The 19753-nt window shown below is 50.1% G+C and overlaps 1 protein-coding gene across 3 annotated transcripts in view; it reads right to left on the bottom strand.

Annotated features, from left to right (window-relative positions):
- XXYLT1 (xyloside xylosyltransferase 1) overlaps nucleotides 1-19753 on the bottom strand; it is a 200314-nt gene that overhangs the window by 134074 nt on the left and 46487 nt on the right. The window lies entirely within an intron of this gene.

The raw sequence follows: 19753 nt of genomic DNA, 5'->3' as shown, positions 1-19753 counted from the left end.
AGGTGAAAATCTGTGACTCCTAACAATACGTATTGATTTGGGGTCCACAAACCGAAGTTAAGAGGATATCTCGAGACTATCCGATGCATAGCTTCCAGTCTTCTGTATCCAGAGATACCCACCCAGGTCATCTTGGAAGAAGAATTATTTTAAATAAATTCAGAGAAGATAGTGGGTTGTAACTAAAGGACAAGAGTAGTTCGTTTCTCTGTTAACACACTACAATTCACAATGTAGAAATCACAGGATAATTTTTTAAAATAATCTTGGAATAAAGAAGGCTTTTCTAGATGTGACACAAAATCTAAAAGTCACAAGATAGGTCTGACAACACAAATTAAAAAAAGAAATTTTGTATAGATGGGCTCTTACTATGTTGTCCAGGCTGGTCTCAACTCCTGGCCTCAAGCAGTCCTACTGCCTTGGCCTCCCAAAGTGCTGGAATTACAGGTGTGAGCCACCACACCTGCCCACAACACAAATTTTTTTAAAAATCTTCATAGAAAAAAAAAGTTAAAAGACTGCAAAAAAAATTTTTTTTCAATGTATTTCAGGAACAAAAATGCTTATTTCTTTAACAAATACAAAGCTCCTTGAAATTACTAAACATCAACAACTCAATAGAAAAATGGGCTAAGGGCATAAATAGTTCATAGAAAAGAAATTCAGTGATTCTTACCATATGAAAGGAGATCCAATTTCACTCAAAAGAAAGGAAAGGAAACTTAATATTCTAGAATGATACATATTTCACCTATCAAATTGACTTGTACCCACCCCTTCACCTCCCTGACAATCCCTGGGGGCCACATATCCTTCAAGAGAGCAGCAGACACAATGCCAGCCCCAGGCTTGGGACTGACATCAATGCACTGAGGGAACATGCAGGCACCAGAGAAAACCCACAAAAGAATTGAATCGAACATTAAAATCTCCTTCTGTAAAACACAAAGAACAGAGCTCTAGCCACCCCTCAGGCCTTTAAAGTAAGGAGCAAATGACCTGACAGACACATCCTTTCCACTGTGTCAGTGTCTCTCCAGCAGGATTCCTCTGCACCGTGTTTTTGCCATCCGTCTATTATTTATTCCTCAAAGCCCCTCTGAGCAGTGTGCTGGGACCGTCGTCCTCTGTGCTGACAGAGCTATGAGGCCAGGCACTGCTGTGCTTCGTGTCTGAGGTCATCAGGCAACCTGTGGACACATTAGTCAAGTCAGCCCCCGGAACAGAGGCTGAGACGAAGGTGGGGGCATCAGCTGACACCTCAGCAAGGGAGAAGAAAGGCTGACGACCAACTGAGGAAATGACGGTCACGTCAGATACAGCATCGAGGAGGAGGCGAGGGAAGTGCTTTTAAAAAGCCGCTGGTTTTTGTTTCTGATAGAGCTTAGAATGTGCCACAGGCAGTGTTAGAGAAAACTATCACTGGCCAGGCACAGTGGCTCAAGCCTGTAATCCCAGCATTTTGGGAGGCCGAGGCGGGTGGATCACGAGGTCAGGAGTTCGAGATGAACCTGGCCAGGATGGTGAAACCCTGTCTCTACTAAACATACAAAAATTAGCTGGACGTGGTGGCGGATGCCTGTAGTCCCAGCTACTCGGGAGGCTGAGGCAGAAGACTCGCTTGAACACAGGAGGTGGAGGTTGCAGTGAGCCGAGATCGTGCCACAGGACTCCAGCCTGGTGACAGAGCAAGACTCTGTCTCAAAAAAAAAGAGAAAACTATCGTCACCTTAAGCAAAGCTGCCATGGGTCTGCGGTTAAAAGGTCCTCTCTCTCTCTCTCTCTCTCTCTCTCTCTCTCTCTCTCTCTCTCACACACACACACACACACACACACAAATACACACTCTCAGTGGTATCTCCATGTTCCAGTCTGAACTGCTGGCCAGCCAGCCAGGTCAGAGATGAATGACAAGGTGGCCCAGAAGACCAGTCCCGGCAGCCTCAGTGGTCATGCCGAAGCCTGGTCTGTGCAGGGACTATGGTCTTCATGGGTTGTTCAGGCAACAAGTATCTCACTCCCCACAACCCGCAATGTGCTGGAAAAGCCAAGACGAACTTTATGAACAGGCTTGACCTGTGCCAACCCTCAGGACCCAGCAGCCCCACAGCATCCAGCCAGGCTAGGAAACTCAGGGGCAGTCGGTTAACAAATGTCTACAGCCCTCCACTAAGATTGTGTGACACTGTTTTCAGATGCACCCACAAAAGGGAAGCCTTAACAGACCCCGTTAGGGACAGTTTATAAAGCAGTTTCACGTGCAGGATAATCCCAATCATGCAAGATCATCAGAGCACACATTTTCCTCCCGCTGCAAAGTCAGAAAACAGAGGCAGAGGGAGAGTTTCGAAGGGACTCTTGAGAAACACTCACACATTGCCTGTCGGGATTTTGCCAAACTCTGGAAAAGGCTGTCAAACTCTGGCAAATCGCCAAACTCCGGAAAAGTCTGCCAAACTCTGGCAAATCGCCAAACTCCGGAAAAGTCTGCCAAACTCTGGCAAATTGCCAAACTCCGGAAAAGTCTGCCAATTGTTCCTAAAATGAAATAACTACCAAAAGACCCAGCTACTGTACTTTCAGGCATTTATACCAGAGAAAAAAAAAATTTATGTCCATACAACAAAATGCAGCTTTATTCATACTAGCCCCAAGCTGGGGACAACTCAGCTGTCCTCAAATGGATGGTTAAGCAAACTGTGGTGTATTCGCACAATGGAACATGACTCAGCAATTAAAAAGTGAATTACCGACACGTGCAACAACTTGAATGAACCTCTTGAGCATTACGTTGAGAAAAAAGGCCTGTCCCAAAAGGTTACATGCTTTAGGATTCCACTGTCATTCTTGAAATGACATTCTTGACATTCTTGAAATACAGAAATGAAGGAGGAAATCAGTGGTTGCTAAGGGTGGGAGGAGGTGGGTGTGGCTAGAAAAGGCAGCATGAAGGATCTTTGTGGGGATAAATCTTCTCAACTTGATGGTATCCAAGTCAAAATCCTGGCGGGGCGCAGTGGCTCATGCCTGGAATCCCAGCACTTTGGGAGGCCGAGGCGGGTGAATTACCTGAGGTCAGGAGTTTGAAACCAGCCTGGGCAACATGGTAAAACCGTCTCTACTAAAAATACAAAATTTAGCCAAATGTGATGGCGGGCAACTGTAATCCCAGCTACTCGGGAGGCTGAGGCAGGAGAATTGCTTGAACCCGGGAGGTGAAGGTTGCAGTGAGCCAAGATCGTGCCACTGCACTCCAGCCTGGGCAACAGAGCAAGGCTCTGTCTCAAAACTAACATACAACAACAAAAAAAACAATATTCTGGTCGTTGTATTTGTTAAAAGTTTTTGCAAGATGTTACCACTGGGGGAAAGTGGATACAGGATCTCTGTATTGCTTCTTACAATCTCATGGTAATCTACAATTATCTCAAAATTTAAAGTTTAATTTTTATTTTATTTTATTTTATTTTTTGAGATGGAGTCTCACTCTGTCGCCCAGGCTGGAGTGCAGTGGCGCCACCTCAGCTCACTGCAAGCTTCGCCTCCCAGATTCACACCATTCTCTTGCCTCAGCCTCCCAAGTAAATGGGACTACAGGTGCCCGCCACCACGCCTGGCTAATTTTTTTGTACTTTTAGTAGAGACAGGGTTTGACTGTGTTAGCCAGGATAGTCTCGATCTCCTGACCTCGTGATCCACCCACCTCAGCCTCCCAAAATGCTGGGATTACAGGCGTGAGCCACCACACCTGGCCTAAAGTTTAATTGTAAAAGAGAGTAAAAGGGAAAGACTCAAGAGTCAACCAAATGAAACATGTAGCCAATTCAAGAATGTGAATCCTGCATGGATACTAGATGGCAATAAGGTATTATTTATTGTTCATTTTGCTAAATGTAATAAAAATAGTGTATGTATATACAAATAATACTTTTCAGCCAGGCACTGTGGCTCACGCCTGTAATCCCAGCACTTTGGGAGGCCGAGGTGGGTGGATCACTTGAGGTCAGGAGTTCAAGACCAGCCTAAGCAACATGGTGAAACCCCATCTCTACTAAAAATACAAAAATTAGCTGGGCATAGTGGCACGTGCCTGTGATCCCAGCTACTCGGGAAGCTGAGGCAGGAGAGTCACTTGAGCCCGGAAGGCGGAGGTTGCAGTGAAAGAAGATTGTGCCATTGCCCTCCATCCTGGGTGACAGAGCGAGACTGTATCTCAAAAAAAAAAAAAAAGTGCTTTCTGTTGGAGAGATTTATCAAAGTATTTTAAAATGAAATAATATGGTATCTGGTATTTGCTTCTGGGGAGAGGCAGTGGGTGGGAGTGGAGATGAAAAGGGGCAGGCCATGAGTTGGTAACTACTGAAGCTGGTGATGAGTACAGAGGCATTCATTATGCTCTCCTCTCTCTCCTTCTGTGGATATTTGAAATTTTCCGTAATAAAAGGTGGAGGGGGAAAAAAAGGCCCACAGAGTACGTTCAGTGCCTCGCCATCAGTAAGAGAGAGAAACAAGACTTTAACCTGGGTCTCCAGACCCTTCTACCACAGGCTGAGCCAGCCTGGAAGAGCCACGAGAGCAGGTGAGGAGCTTCCCCTGCAGACTGTGGGACGGCTCACAGGTCTAAGGAGCGCCTGGGGGGCCAGGCCTGCAGGTCCCATGTGGTTGCTCCCTAATCAGCATACAGTGTGCAAAGCAACCCCACACACAGTTAGTGGCACTGCAGATGGAGGCCACCAGGCCTGGGAGACAGCTACGTCAGAGATGCCACACGTCTGGCTGGGCAGGAGGGCTCCAGGAAACAGCCAGCCCTGCCCTTCTTCAACAGAGGGTTTGGAGGTTCTCAGGCAACAGGAAAACAGTGCCTTCATTCTATCCACCTTGGAAAATGGGACCGACAGACGGGCCTTCTGGTATGCACAAGATGTTCTACCTTGTACAAGAGGTGTACGCTCTATGGAAAAAAGAGCGTGCTCAATACCACATCCTTCTCAAAGCCTTCCCCAAATTCCTTAGCCAAAGGTGCTGCCTCCTTGGCACTCCACGGCTCTCTCTGTGCTGAGATCTCCTTGTATCAGTTACCTACTGCTGCATGACAAGTTAACCCAAAACTTAGCAGCTGCAAACAACAAATACGTTATTTATCTTACAGTTTCTGAGACAATTCAGGCAAGCTTAGCCTCTGGCCCACAGGCTGCAGTCAAGGTTGGCTAGAGCCCAACTATGTAAAGACTCAATTCCTCGCTCACTCCTGTGGCTACCGGTGGACCTCAGATCCTCCCTGGCTGTTGGCCAGAGACATCAGTTCCTCACCATGCAGACCTCTCCACAGGGCAGCTCATATTATGGCAGCTGAATTCCTCCAGGCAAGGCTCAGAGAGAAAGAAAGTGCCCCAGACAGAAGTGGCAGGCTTTTATAACACAGTCCCAGAGTGACAGGCCATCACTTTTGTCAGATTCTATTCACTAGAAGCATGTCAGTAAGTCCAGCCTACATCAAGGGACAGGGACCCCACCAGGGCATGACTCCTAGGAGGCAGAGATCACCAGGAGCCCTGTTAGAGGCTGCCCACCACATCCCCCAACAGAGATGGTATTTGGATGACACCTGTTTCTTTCTTTTTTGTATGACAGGTGTTTGTACATTTATGCAAATGTCCAATTCCCCAACTAGAAAGTGAAGTTGTGAGGGCAAACCTCACATCTGACTCACATCTGTTCCCCTCCCGTCCTGTGCCTAGCACAGCATCCAGTCCTGGTGGCAGCTCTATATCTGAGAGCGGCAGTCAGCCCACCTGCCCACCGCCCACACGCCTGCTGAAGAGGCCCAGGTGGCTGCGTGTGGCACCACACGGTCCCACCTGCTCTGGTCCTGGCTGACTGGACCAACCACAACAAAAAAACCAACAATGTATGACCTGCAGGCTGGTCTACGGGAAAACACCAAGAGACGACGCTCGTGCTGGGGAAGTCACAACAAAGGCCGTGCAAGCTTCAGTTCTGCAGGACAGAAAAGCACATTGTTGAAGGGCAGCTGTAGAGAGGAGAAAATAAGGAAGCATAGACAGAAACAATGATTCCATTCGAGAGAAAGAGAGAGAAGAAATCACCAAAAGATGGGTCCCCAGAGCTGCCTCAGTAAACCCTCTGTCACGGAGCTGAGCTGCGTGAGTCCCGCTTTCTCACGGAGGGGCAAGGTAAGGGAAAAGGAAGGGCAGAAAAAGAGAGAGTGGCCAGAGTCCCGGGGAGGTCACTGGGCGAGGGCCATGACACCCGGCACGAGACTTGCAAGAGGAGTCTCCTTGAGGTTAGCTCCCAAATCAGCTCACCATCAGAAGCTCGCTCCTACCCTAGGCACTGTGAATTCTCCAAATTTCACAGGTCTGTGATTAAGGACTATAATAGACAAACCTTATTATGTGATCGATGATGCTTTAAAAAAAAAAAATACTGTAGCTGACTCCCTCAACCCAAGACAGAAGGGAAGCCACCGCCCGCCTTCCCTTACGTGGCTCACTCGCCTCTCGGGGAGAAGCTATGTCCCAGAGTGTACGATGCCAGTGGGGTAAGGACAGGAACCGGCTCACCCTCTTAAGAAGGCAGTCCTCACCTAGGGCAAGAAGCCCGTATGGATGACAGACAGAGGAAGTGAAAACGCCAAAGGTTAAGGCAAAGGATACCTATGCCAGGTCCCCGGAGACAAGCCGCTCTCAAACTCTTTCATCATGGGAGGGCCACACCCACTGGATCCCGCTCACGTGGTGGATCACTCTGCTGCTGCGTGCTCGTGTCCACCCAGGGTGGGAATCCTCCTCATCACCTCGGCCCCATTGAGGGCTGTCAGATTCTACAGAAACGTGCCGGCTCTTGCCATCTCAGCCACATCAGACCCGACTTAGGGCCCTCCGGGACCTTTACAACCCCAGAGGTCAGTGTGAGGCAGCCCCACCGATGCCGCACACTCGCGTCCTTCTGACAGGCACAGCCGGGGACAGGGCTCGGGCGAGGCCTTCAAGCCAAAACGGAGAGCTGAGCAAGCCCAGGCAGTGGGAAAGCCGAGCGTGGGTCTGACCCAGAGAAAAAGGCAGCCACTTTGGCTGGAGAGCAGGATGGGTGGGGGGGAACAGCAGGAACGCTCATGGGGAAAACCCGCCAGGCAAGGGGAGTCCAGGCCCACACCCTGCAGTCCGCTCTCTCTGGAGGCCCAGCTATCGCCCGGAATACTCCAAAGGACATCTAGAAGCCAGAGTAAGGGGGAGAGAACACAGAAAAGCAGGCCCGAGACTCAGTCCAAGGCAGTTGACCAGCAGGACCTGGCCATCAGCCACTACACACAGGGCTTGAGTACTGAAATGGTCTTCTCCAGCCAGGGACAGTGCACAAAGTTCGGGACAAAGAGAAGATGCACAGCAACGTCAGCCCCAGAGGCAGCTTGGCAAACACACTAGAGGGACGGACAGGGATTTGACACCATCTGGACAGCAGCAGCCACTGCCCAGGCTGAGGCCCCGGCGGCCCCGTGCACCCTGGCCCAGAATGCCTGCCCGGCCCCTCCCCCAGCCTTCACCCCAAGCCTTTAAGGCCCGTGCTAACCTCTCATCATCCTCCTCAAAGCTTCCTCTCTGTGCCCTGACAGAACTGACATCATCTGGTGCATTCTGCATGCAAACAACCCTCCACGCCCCGCTGAAGTCAGGACAGGACAGGATGCTGCTCTGCTGACCTCTGGCCTCCTGCTCCCTGTGTGACACCCACTCACCTGGGGTCCCTCCACCAACCGGAAGGTGAGCTCCCTGCACACAGCAGCCAGGAGGACGGACTCCTCATGGGTGAGGCAAGGCCCAGAATAAAAGCTGGCTGACCTCCTGGCAAGAAGTAAGAGCCAGCTGATGCCTTTGACCGATAGCCAAGAATTTAAAAGAAGACCTTGACAAATTAAAAGACAGAATCTAATGAAGGGGACCAAAATGGGAAGTATTACTGTTCAACCAATTTGGCAACTATTTTCCTTAGCTTAGAAAGAGCTTCTGGCATTAAATTAGTAGAAAATGGTCTCTACCACGTTACTATTTTTAGCATTTCATGACAAATTTGCTCAGCTGTCCCTCTTCAGAATAAGAGAACTCAAATGCCTCAAATTCGCTCCATAGGAGCTGCCAGCAAATGGTTTTCACTGAAATCACTGGACACATGTTTATAACCTTTGTTCAGTATTTGTTCAGATGTTTCCACTCAGGCAAGTTCCTGAATGTCTGTTTTTTCCTTTGCTTTCTTCCACACAAGAACCCCCGCTCCTCCCCGCAGCTGAACGCTGGCAGTCAAAGGCAGCACCCACCACACCAGGAATCAGCGTCCTCCAAGCCTGGGGAACCATCCAGAAATGGCTATCCCAAAGATTCAAGCTCCTGCTTGTGACTGACCCTAAGGAGTGTTCAGAGACCACTGGATTCACCAGAAGCTGCGGGATTCCACCCCCACATGGTTCTCCAGTGGGGTTAAGAAAAGGGGCAAAGGCGGGCCAGGCGTCGTAGCTCACGCCTGTAATCCCAGCACTCTGGGAGGCTGAAGCAGGTAGCTCACCTGAGGTGAGGAGCTCGAGACCAGCCTGGGCAACATGGTGAAACCCCGTCTCTACTAAAAATACAAAAATTAGCCGGGCGTGGTGGCGGGCACCTGTAATCCAGCTACTCGGGAGGTTGAGGCAGGAGAATCTCTTGAACGGGGAGGTGGAGGTTGCAGTGAGCTGAGATTGCGCCACCGCACTCCTGGCTGGGTGACAGAGCGAGCTCCATCTCGGGGAAAAAAAAAAAAAGAAAAAGGGCGAAGGCAGTGAGCCAGTTCTAGCAGACTGAGGTGACCCCTAAAATAAAGTAGTTCAAAATACAAAACAGTATTCATTTAATTCACTTGATGAATATTTATCGACTGCCTACTATGTGTCTGTATATCGTTCTAGAAACTGGGAACACAGCAGTGAATGAAACAGAGAACTTCCTGCCCCCATGGAGCTTACATGGAGCAGACAGATGATCAAAACAAACAAACAAAAAGCAAAATCCATTCCACAAGAGCAGACGATAAGAACTATGAAGAGAAAGAAAGCAGGGAAGGGCCAGTGCCCTTCATCACAGAAGATGAGCACGGTTTCACAGAGGATGGCCAGGGATGGCCTCATTGCACAAACGTCTGGAGGAGGAGATGGGACAAGCCACGCGAATGCCCCTGGGAGAGTGGCCCAGGTGGAGGGAGCAGGAAGTGGGGGTGGCCATGGCAGGGTGAGTGACAGCACAGTGCAGGCTGAAGCCAGGGCTGCTGGATCCGATGGGATCGGATCTGATGGGATCGGATGGGAGGATCTGCCACTGGGAAGAAAAGGGCCTTGCCCACAGGCTTACAGACATGTGGTGACAGAGTTATATTCTGGTCAGATGCACCTGGTGTGGCCTTTTGGGGACACACAGAACAGGATGGGTTCCAGTTTCCCAGGACAGCCCTTCAGAAGACAGGCAGTCTTCTGAGGCAGGGTCCCCAAGTCCCATGCAAACAGGTACAGGTCAGTGGCCTGTTAGGAACCCGGCCGCACAGCAGGAGGCGGGAGGCGGACCAGTGAGCACCACTGCCTGAGCTCCACCTCCTGTCAGATCAGCAGCAGCGGCATCAGATTCTCAAAGAAACACAAACCCTACTGTGAACTGTGCATGCGAGGGATTTAGGTTGCACCCTCCTTATGAGACTCTGACTAATGCCTGATGATCTGAGGTGGAACAGTCTCATCCCAAAACCAATCCCCGCCACCCCTCGGTCCATTGAAAAACTGTCTTCTATGAAACCAGTCACTGGTGCCACAAAGGCTGAGGACTGCTGTTCCAAGGTGTTTAGGCCCGGTTCCCTTGGGGGTTGGTGTCGCGAACCCTCGGTCACCCTCTGGGCTGAGATCCTCTGAAAAAAACCACTTGTCGGTCAGTGCTGCGAGGGCGCTCCACCCACGGTGTGCCACCAGACACATACCTCCTCTTCAACAACTCTGTCCCCGGGGCCCCCACCACAATTCATGATCCAGGGAAGGTCCTCCCAATGCCTCTGGGTCCAAGGCAAACCCAAAGCTATTTCAAATCTGGAAGTACAACCGAGTAAGTGAATAATTAAAATGGCACACCCAACGACATGCTCTATTGGCAGGGGGCAGGAAAGGCTGACTGATATGAGGTAGCTTTGCTTGGAAGTTGAGGCTTTCCTGCCCACACCTGCATCCCAACAGAGAGCTACACAAGTGTTATTTATTACCCTCAAGTGTTATTTATTACCTTTATCTGAGGGCAGCATTTCTTTTTTTTTTTTTGAGACGGAGCTTCGCTCTTGTTGCCCAGGCTGAAGTGCAATGGCACGATCTAGGCTCACCGCAACCTCTGCCTCCTGGGTTCCAGCGATTCTCCTGCTTCAGCCTCCTGAGTAGCTGGGATTACAGGCGTGCACCACCACGCCCAGCTAATTTTGTATTTTTGGTAGAGACAGGGTTTCTCCATTTTGGTCAGGCTGGTCTTGAACTCCCGACCTCAGGTGATCTACCCACCTCAGCCTCCCAAACTGCTGGCCTCCCAAAGTGCTGGGATTACAGGCATGAGCCACTGCGACAGGCGAGGGCAGCATTTCTTAAAGTGAGTACTGTGGAACAACTTGCTCTCAGAATGTGAATAGGTATTCGTCAGAAAGGCATTCTGTGGTCAGTCATGTTTAAGCGATGTTGGTTACACAAAGCTAAATGTTTTTTACTGCAGTACTTATCAGAGCTTTTGGTTTGCTGACATGTACTTGACCCAGAGGAAAAGTAACTAATACTATCTAACACTTACCAAGCATCTCTCAGTACCAGGCCCTGGGATTTTTCACACAGTATCTCGGTCAGTCCTCCTCACAACCCCAGTGAGTCTTACAGGTCATTATCCCCATTTTACAAAGAATGCCTGTCAGAGAAGGCAGGGTTTTCACTCGAGATCTGTGTTAGGAGTCACGGGGGGTTTAGGCAATACCAGATGTTATTTTGGTTTCTGAAACCAAAACATTAGGAGCCATCGCAGGTGAAAGATTCAAAAGCCACTTTGTCCCCTGCGTCACTGGGGTGGAACACAGAACTCTCTGGTAAACCAGGTTAGAGAATGTGGCTTAGGCTCAAAGTCTGAGCAAGACCTTAGTCTCCTCCAGCCCGGATTGCATAAGGGGTAGAGAAGAGAGCAGAAAGCTCTGCTCTGCAGAGGCCATCCCTGTTACAGTTCACTTCTCCTGACTCAGGGCTAAGAAGAAAACTCCAGAAAGAAGGAAAGCCCCCTACATGCATGGGACCACGCTCACTAATAAAGAGGGTCCTGGAGTCACATTCTATTCCACACTCCTATAGGGTAGAATCAGGGAGGGAGGAGGCTCTCCCTCTCCCCTACATCAGCCAGCCAGGACACTGAAGGGCAGAGTGAGAACTCACTCCCAGGCCTGCCGACCCCACCCACGTCCACACTAAACCAGCCCCCACCCCGTCAATCTTCAGACCACTCCCTTCTGAAGCAAGCAGGGGCCACAGGGCTAACTATGGCAACCAGCATGTGCCATCAGCCCCTTTCACAGCCAGGATCTCAGACGCTGGAAAACCGTCTAAACACGGCATTCACAATTGTAGGGAGCCCTTGTGTCTGCTTTCTCCTGGTACTGAGGCTGATGGGGGTAGGGGCAGAGAAGAGGCTGCCCTGGAATCTCCAATCCTTATCTACCGCACCCCAGGTGCCAGAAGGCACGCACATCCCCCTGCAGGAAGCCTCCCCTTAGAAACACGTCTACCTCATGACGGTTAAACATTGATTACTGAACAGTTTCCTGATTCAGTTTAAACTGAACAAAGTTACGAAGTTCTATAAACCAGCCTTAAAAGCCTCTGTTTTATGAAACTGATCTAAAAGAACAGTAGAGAATACTAAGACCTCTCATGGCAGTGAAAAGAAGTACAAAAAGTACAGAAGAAATGAAAACTCAGTATGGCTTTTACTACATTTGTCAAATTTTACTTAAGAAGATGGTATTTTAAAGGCTTTCTGCAAAGAGGACACACACACTGACCTCAGTGTTTCACAGCAAGCAGGCAGGAAGGAAGGAAAGAAGGAAGGAGGAAGGGAGTGAGGGAGGGAAGGAGCTGCCGGTCTAGAATTTCCCATGTGGATTTTGCCCCAAGCCTGCAGACATTCTGGCCCTGCCTCAATTCCTTCTCATGCAGGCCTGTGAACCTAGGCTAAGAAACATCCAGTGTCAATTACCCGAATCTTACATCAGCCTCTGCCACCCAGCAACACTGACCCAAAGTGGACCCACGAATGTCCTTGAAAGAGTCCAGCCATCTGCCTGCAGCCTCAAGACAGTAAGGCCCCCATGACAGACACTGAAATAAGGACTCTCGACGGGGTAACACCCAGGATGCCAGGAGAGCTGGCTGGGGCCACCCCAATTTGTTGCCAGCTGGCTTTGCTGTTCTTTTCTACAATGGCAAGCGTCATACTAGGCTTCAACAGAGGCGGGCAGAGGAGGCTCGGGCCCAAATCCTATCTTTTGAGGGATTTTATAACCGCTTGCATTTGTCTGGTCTTTTTATCCACTCCCATACATCTCTCCGTAGGAAACATGAGCAGGCTGGGGCTGATGGTGGTAATAATCACAAGCTAGATGTCATGGAGATTTCAGAAACTCTGATGCTGGGAGCTGGGGGTGAAGGGCAGGGTTGGGGGAGATATGAAGCAGTTTTAGCAGCATTACTTTTTTTTTTTTTTTTTTTTTTTTTTTTTTTAGACAGAGTCTCACTCTATTACTCTGTTGCCCCGGCTGGAGTACAGTGGTACGATCTAGGCTCAACGCAACCTCTGCCTCCCATGTTCAAGTGATTCTCATTCCTCAGCCTCCTGCGTAGCTGGGATTACAGGCATGTGCCATCACGCCTAATTTTTTTTTAATTTGGTAGAGATGGGGTTTCACCACGTTGTCCAGGCTGGTCTTGAACTCCTGACCTCAAGTGATCCACCCACCCCAGCCTCCCAAAGTGCTGGGATTACAGGCGTGAGCCAGCAGCATTACTTTATTTCTAGCTCACATGAACCTGAAAGGAAGGCAGGTCAGAGTTGGCAATTATCACATAAGGAGCAAGAGGTGACGTGTCTTGCAGAGAATTTGCTTACCCCCATCAGAAGCTCTTCCCAAAAGGCAAAAGTGGGTGGTCTAAGAGTCTTTGAATAACTCTAGCCCCACACTCTTTGGTGCTGTTTGGAGGCAGGACTCACATCACCTCTGAAACAGCTAACAACAATGACTGCGTACTTACAATGTGCCAAGCACAGTGCTAAGTACCATCTTAATTTTCTCAAGTCAGAACTGTGCTATCACCACTTGAAAGATGAGGAGACTGCAGTCCAGAGAGGAGCCAAGCTAACAATCGGGGAACCTAAGTTCTGTGCACTGTTCCAAGCCGGTGACACAAACTAACTTGTTCCATTCTCATAACAACCCCATGACACATGAAGAGTTCTTATCTCCATTTTACCAATGGGAAAACCAAGAACTTGAGAAGTTCAGTAACTTGGCCACAGTCTCATAGCTACTCAGTGATGGGGCTGCCATGAATCCAGGCACACTGGTTCCAGGGCCCACGTCTTTTTTTTTTTTTTTTTTTTAATTTTTGAGATGGGGTCTTGCTCTATCTCCCAAGCTGCAGGGCAGTGGTGTGATCTCGGCTCACTGCAACCTCTGCCTCCTGGGTTCAAGTGATTTTCCCACCTCAGCCTCCTGAGTAGCTGGGACTACAGGCGCCCGCCACCACACTTGGCTAATTTTTTTGTATTTTTAGTAGAGACGGGGTTTCACCATGTTGGTCAGGCTGGTATCAAACTCCTGACCTCAGACGATCCACCCACCTCTGCCTCCCAAAGTGCTGGGATTACAGGCATGCACCACTGCGCCTGGCTGGGCCCATGCTCTTAACCACGACACCACAGGGTCTCTTTTAAGTAACCTCCCAAGATCACAAAGCCTTGACCTTGAGAGTCACAGTGTTGCAATTTGCACCCAGCTCTGTCCGGTCCTGAGCCTGGACTCCTACTCTCTCTAATACACCAATCCCCCTTTCGGCCTGCTCAGACCTGCCTGCCTCAGTGCTCCCTACACTGGACACCAAGAGACATCAGACGCAGCCACGCACAGCCCCATGCGGTACAATGAACGGAGCCTATCGCATGGAATGGTGAAGTGGTCCTTCAAAACTTCTGGGCTCCCACAGCCCATGGCCAGTGGCACTTGTCAGGAGGCAGACACTACCAGCAGGATGTGTGTGATGGGGCCCAAGCGAGGGACACGTGACCTTTGAAAAGTGACTATCCATATTCTTTAAGCATGGGCTACATAGTGAGACTTCCTTCCAAAGAATACAGTATGGCGAGGGGGAAAGAAGAATTTAGAGCGAAGAAACCTGACAAACACTTCCGCCCAGTGATCAAGGTCAACAGCAACAGTGATAAACCACGTACCCTGGATAGGATGTGGTGTGTCACTGATGCGGTGTGAAGGAAACAGCTCTCCTGCTCTGCGGCATTCCTCCCATAACCTCCCAAAAACCCACAACCTCGGTCTAATGATGAGAAAAACATCAGATAAATCCTAATTCGGGAACCCTCTACAAAACAGCTGACTGGTATTTCTCAAAACTGTCAAGGTCATCAAAAACAAGGCAAGTTGGAGAAAATTTCACAGCCACCTCCTCCAGGAAGCCTTCCTTCTTCCTGCAGATGCCTGTGACCTGTCCTCTTCCGAAGCCCTCAGCATTGGGTGGCTCTTCATGTTGTTTGCCCTCACTGCTGGACCATGCCACCTGCCCCACTGACATGAGCCCATGAAGCAGCAGCACTAGCAAACATCTCTGAGACACCGAGGGTGGCCAGCACCACGTCTTGCAAACAGCAGTGCTTGGTATAGGCTGGGTATTGACAAAGGATTGACCGCAGGACAGCAGAGCCTTCCAGGGGTGTATGGGCGACGACAGGAGAGTCTCCTGGGGGCCTCTGGCCAGTCTAGAGCCCTGCCGCTTGTCTGGAGGCCTGCCTGCCCTGCTCAGGGAAAACCCACACAATCACACAGCACACACCGTAGCAGAGCCCACGCTGCTGTGCTGGAGCCGACAGCGCCTCAGGCCGTGTGACCCAGGAGCGGGAAGCTGGCAGTCCTGGAGGAGTTGCCCTTGGCTCCCTCCAGCTCCAGTGCGGCAAAAGATGTTTTCTTTTCCATTGCGTAAGATGCTTCCAGTGGCGACAAACCCAACACCACAGACAAATGGAAATAAAAGCTCTGTGGATGTGGGTGAAGAGCAGGGTGGCTGTGTCTGCGGAGGGCACAAAGGCAGGCACGTGTGAGCAGCGAGACCGGCCACATGTGAACCCCCAACAAGCAGTGAAGAGAAAAACAAGCTCTGATCAACATCAGAGCCAGCATGTCCCGCCTGGCAGGGCCCCTTCGTTCTTCCTGAGGCCCTTGCTCAGATGTGGTTCTGCGCACTGCTGCTCTAACGGGGCCATCAGGGCAAAACTCATGGGTTTGACCAGCCCAACCCTATCACAGCCATGTCCCCTCTGCAGGGCTGTGACATGGGGCCCAGAAGACAGGCAAGGATGCCAAGTCCTGTAAGCTTCACAGGGCTGGGCATGTGTAAGAGGCTGGGGGTCCAGGTCTGGACATCAGAATGGGCATAAGCTCCGGACTGAGAACTCCAAGGGGCAGGGAGGACACAGATCGCTGGAGAACTTGGAGAACTGGCCTGACCTGTCAGCTCCTCCCTTTCCTTTCCTGTCCAGTGGGGACAGCCACTGTCTTGAAGCTTTTAAGTGGCTGCGTGAAGTGGTCCACGTGAGACGTCAGACACTAACAGGCTTAGAACTGTACAGACACTAATAGGCTGGAAAACTGCACAGAACCTCACCTGTGTGAGTTGACAACCCTGGGCAGCTGGGGGTTGACACACCCTGGCCTTGTAAGGGTCACCTCTGGCTCACTAATTCTACCTTGGGAGCTATCATAGGAAAGAATCCTAATTAGAGAAAATAATCTGTATGCATGTGGATATCTGTCGTATAATTTATGATATTAGAAAAAATAGAAAGCATCTAGCTAGCTGAGAACAGGGAAATGAGAAAGTGAACTGAGGTTCATCTACTCAATAAAACCATTCGAAAAATTTTCAAAGACTGTCATTACACAGAAAATGGGGACGTGAGCCATTAACTGAAAAAATCATGACACAGCTTCATTTGTATAATTTCTTTCATGCTGGGGGGTGGAAATGAAGATTCAATTTCAAATCTTGATCTATAAAAAAGACTCAGAATGATTTGAATATACAGTGTAACTCCTACTTTGCCTAAATTTTTAAAAAGCTACATGTTGGGAATATAATGAAGATAAAGAATTAATAACGATAGACAGGTATGGTGGCTCAAGCCTGTAATCCCAGCACTTTGGGAGGCCAAAGCGGGCAGATCATTTGAGGTCAGGAGTTCGAAACCAGCCTGGCCAATATGGTGAAACCCCATATCTACTAAAAATACAAAAAAAAATTAGCCGGGCATGGTGGCGGGCGCCTGTAATCTCATCTACTCAGGAGGCTGAGGCAGGAGAATCATTTGAATCCAGGAAGTGGAGGTTGCAGTGAGCCGAGATCGTGCCACTGCACTCCAGCCTGGGCGACAGAGGGAGACTTTGTCTAAAAAAAAACAACAAAAAAAAAGTAAGCATACTTTAAAAGCAGTTTAGATACAGAAGGATGACCCTCCTGCTATAGAAGGGAAAGCGAGAGGACACAGATCAAGAATCTTGATTTCCAGGGCAAACACTAGACAGGACCTCCAGGAGGAACTCAGAGGAGCCCAGGTTTTCCTGACCCACTCCTCCTGGGTGAGACCAAGGGTTCAGGCTCCACCCATACTCCATTCTCACTTTGCTGGAGAAAAATAAACGCTATGAAACGGAATAGCCTAAGTAGCAAGAATGCAGCAATTACGCCACCACAAAACCATCAACCAAAGCACAAAACAACACTCATTTCTATGATTAAAAAACAATGGATGCAAAAAAGGCAGCAGTTAAGAATCATGACAAACTCAAGACAGCACGAATGATGTCTGGAAACAAAGTGTCCTTCCAAAAATAGCAGGAATTCCAAATGATCTGGGCAGGAGCTCCCCAGGGCTGCCAAGTGTGCCAGGCCAGACTTCCCGGCAGGACACGCCCCAGACACCACAGGAAACTCAAGGACCGCTCATTTCATTTTATGACTATCAAATTTTAGTAACTCCTAATAACTCTTTTCTTAGGAAGAGGCTTTGGGGCACACATAAAAATGAATTGCTGCTGGACACGGTGGCTCACGCCTGTCATCCCAGCACTTTGGGAGGCTGAGGTGGGTGGAGGTCGGGAGTTTGAGACCAGCCTGACCAACATGGAGAAATCCCCGTCTCTACTAAAAATATAAAATTAGCCGGGTGTGGTGGCGCATGCCTGTAATCCCAGCTACTCAGGAGGCTGAGGCAGGAGACTTGCTTGAACACGGGAGGCAGAGGTTGCAGTGAGCCAAGATCACACCACTGCACTCCAACCTGGGCAACGAGAGCGAAACTCTGCCAAAAAAAAAAAAAGAATTGCTTGGAAGCACATTATCACTCCCCTAAAGAACCCCAGAAAAGACAGGGTGTTTGGTCGGCTGGAGGCAAATCTAAAATAACTCCTTCCCCAACTCCTGATGCACGCCCCTCGCAGGGCGGGGCCCACACCTGGAGGGACACCTGGAGGGACAGCGATGGAGGGACACCTGGAAGGACACCTGGAGGGACACCGATGATGCGTCCATTTACTGCATTGACTGCAAAGCTCTGGCCAAAGGCTTTTCTCTGCAGACACCACCACCCCCCTGAGCTGTGCCAGGCTCTTGGACAGGGCTAAGTCAGAGAGGGCCAGAGCACCTTCCTGGCATAACTCTCACGCTCTCCCAGAACAGCCTAAGAGTCCCTAACTCTTGTTATCGGTCCCTGCACAATTCATTGCCGGGCTGTCCTAGAGCTGGAGGAAGAAGAATTTTCTCTTCCCTGACAAACCACAAGGAGCTGTATTTCACCTCCCTCTGGGTACTCCAAAGCATAACCCCGCCTACGTGATGGGCAGGGACCTAACAGCTGACAGAGGGAAAGAGGCAGGAGGGAGGGAGGTGAAGGGAGGGCAGGGATGCCTCCCCCTGGCTCCCTAGGACTACAGAAACCCCTAGGTGGGGATTCCTACAAGTCCTGGGCTCTTCAGAATGCAAGTTGAAATAGCTCACTGCTGCGGCCCCTCATTTTACAGTCGGGGAAACTGGTGAGGCCAAGAGAGACAGAGTGGCTCAGCCCTAGGCACGTAGGTGGCTAATGACGGAGCTGTGAGCAACACCTCCACCGGTCTGCCTGCTAGAATCTAGAACAGAACCACGTCCTTCTCAAGCCTGAGCCACCCACAGCTCCTGCACTGGGCTGTCCAGAGAGGTCACGTGCGGGGCACCTGATGGGGTAGAAGTAACTATGTGGAGAAGCAGGTTCCAATCCTGGCTCTGCCACTTAAAAGGCTATATAACCCTGGGCAGGTCTTGCAACTCCTCAGCCTTACCTGTAACCCCACAGGACGGGTAGAAGGGTTGGGTGGAGCTGATGGAGCTGCACCTGGGTCACTGCAAAGGATCACCAATGCTAGTTCTTTGCCCTAGGCCCTGTTGGTGAGCTCGTCTCTTCTGTTCTTCAGACTCCTGCCCAGTGGAGCCCCCTGAGCCCTTGCCTCACAACAAAGCAGGACACTCAGAGGCCTCCAGGGTGCTGGAACTTGCCTGCAAAGTCCCAGCCAGAATGCATGGGCTTGTTTTTTCCCTGTGCCAGGACAACCTCCCAACAGGAATGGAGCTTCAACTCTCAACTCCTGAGTCCCTGGTTCACCAGGCACCTTCTTTTTCACTTCTGGTCTGCTGGAGGAGCAGGCCTCCACCATATGGCCCACTGTCCCCTGGGCTACCAGGACCTGCACGGTCTGGAAACTGCTGGAAAACTCGACCAGCCACAGTTCAGATAACTGCTACCCCAAGGCCCCAAACACCCCTTCTCACCATTAAGAGGCTCAGGACATGGCTCACCATGGCCAGAAACTGGTTGATATGGTTTGGCTGTGTCCCACCCAAATCTCACCTTGAATTGTAGTTCCCATAATCCCCACATGTGGTGGGGGGGGGGACCTGGTAGGAGGTAATTTAATCATGGGAGGGCAGTTATCCTCATGCTCTTCTCATGCTAGTGAGTTCTCATGAGACCCAACGGTTTTATAATGGGCTTTTCCCCTTTTTGCTTGGCACTTCTCCTTGCTGCCGCTATGTGAAGAAGGACATGTTTGTAAGTTTCCTGAGGCCTCCCCAGCCATGCTGAACTGTGAGTCTATTAAACCTCTTTCCTTTATAAATCACCCAGTCTCAGGTATGTCTTCATGAACAGCATGAGAACAGATTAACACACTGGTCAATATCTAGGGCTCCAGAACCCATCAAGGATCGCTGTAGGGAGATCCCAGAAACCAGAGACATTCCAGGAGTTAGACCCTCCAAGACTTCTAGTCCAAGCATGACCAGACCTGCCAGAAATTCCACAGAAGCTGGACCTATCACACACGGGATGATGCATCTCTCTTT

The sequence above is a fragment of the Rhinopithecus roxellana genome, chromosome 1 (assembly GCF_007565055.1).
Source record: "Rhinopithecus roxellana isolate Shanxi Qingling chromosome 1, ASM756505v1, whole genome shotgun sequence".
Lineage (NCBI taxonomy): Eukaryota > Metazoa > Chordata > Mammalia > Primates > Cercopithecidae > Rhinopithecus > Rhinopithecus roxellana.
This window is presented reverse-complemented; position numbering and strand designations above follow the sequence as displayed.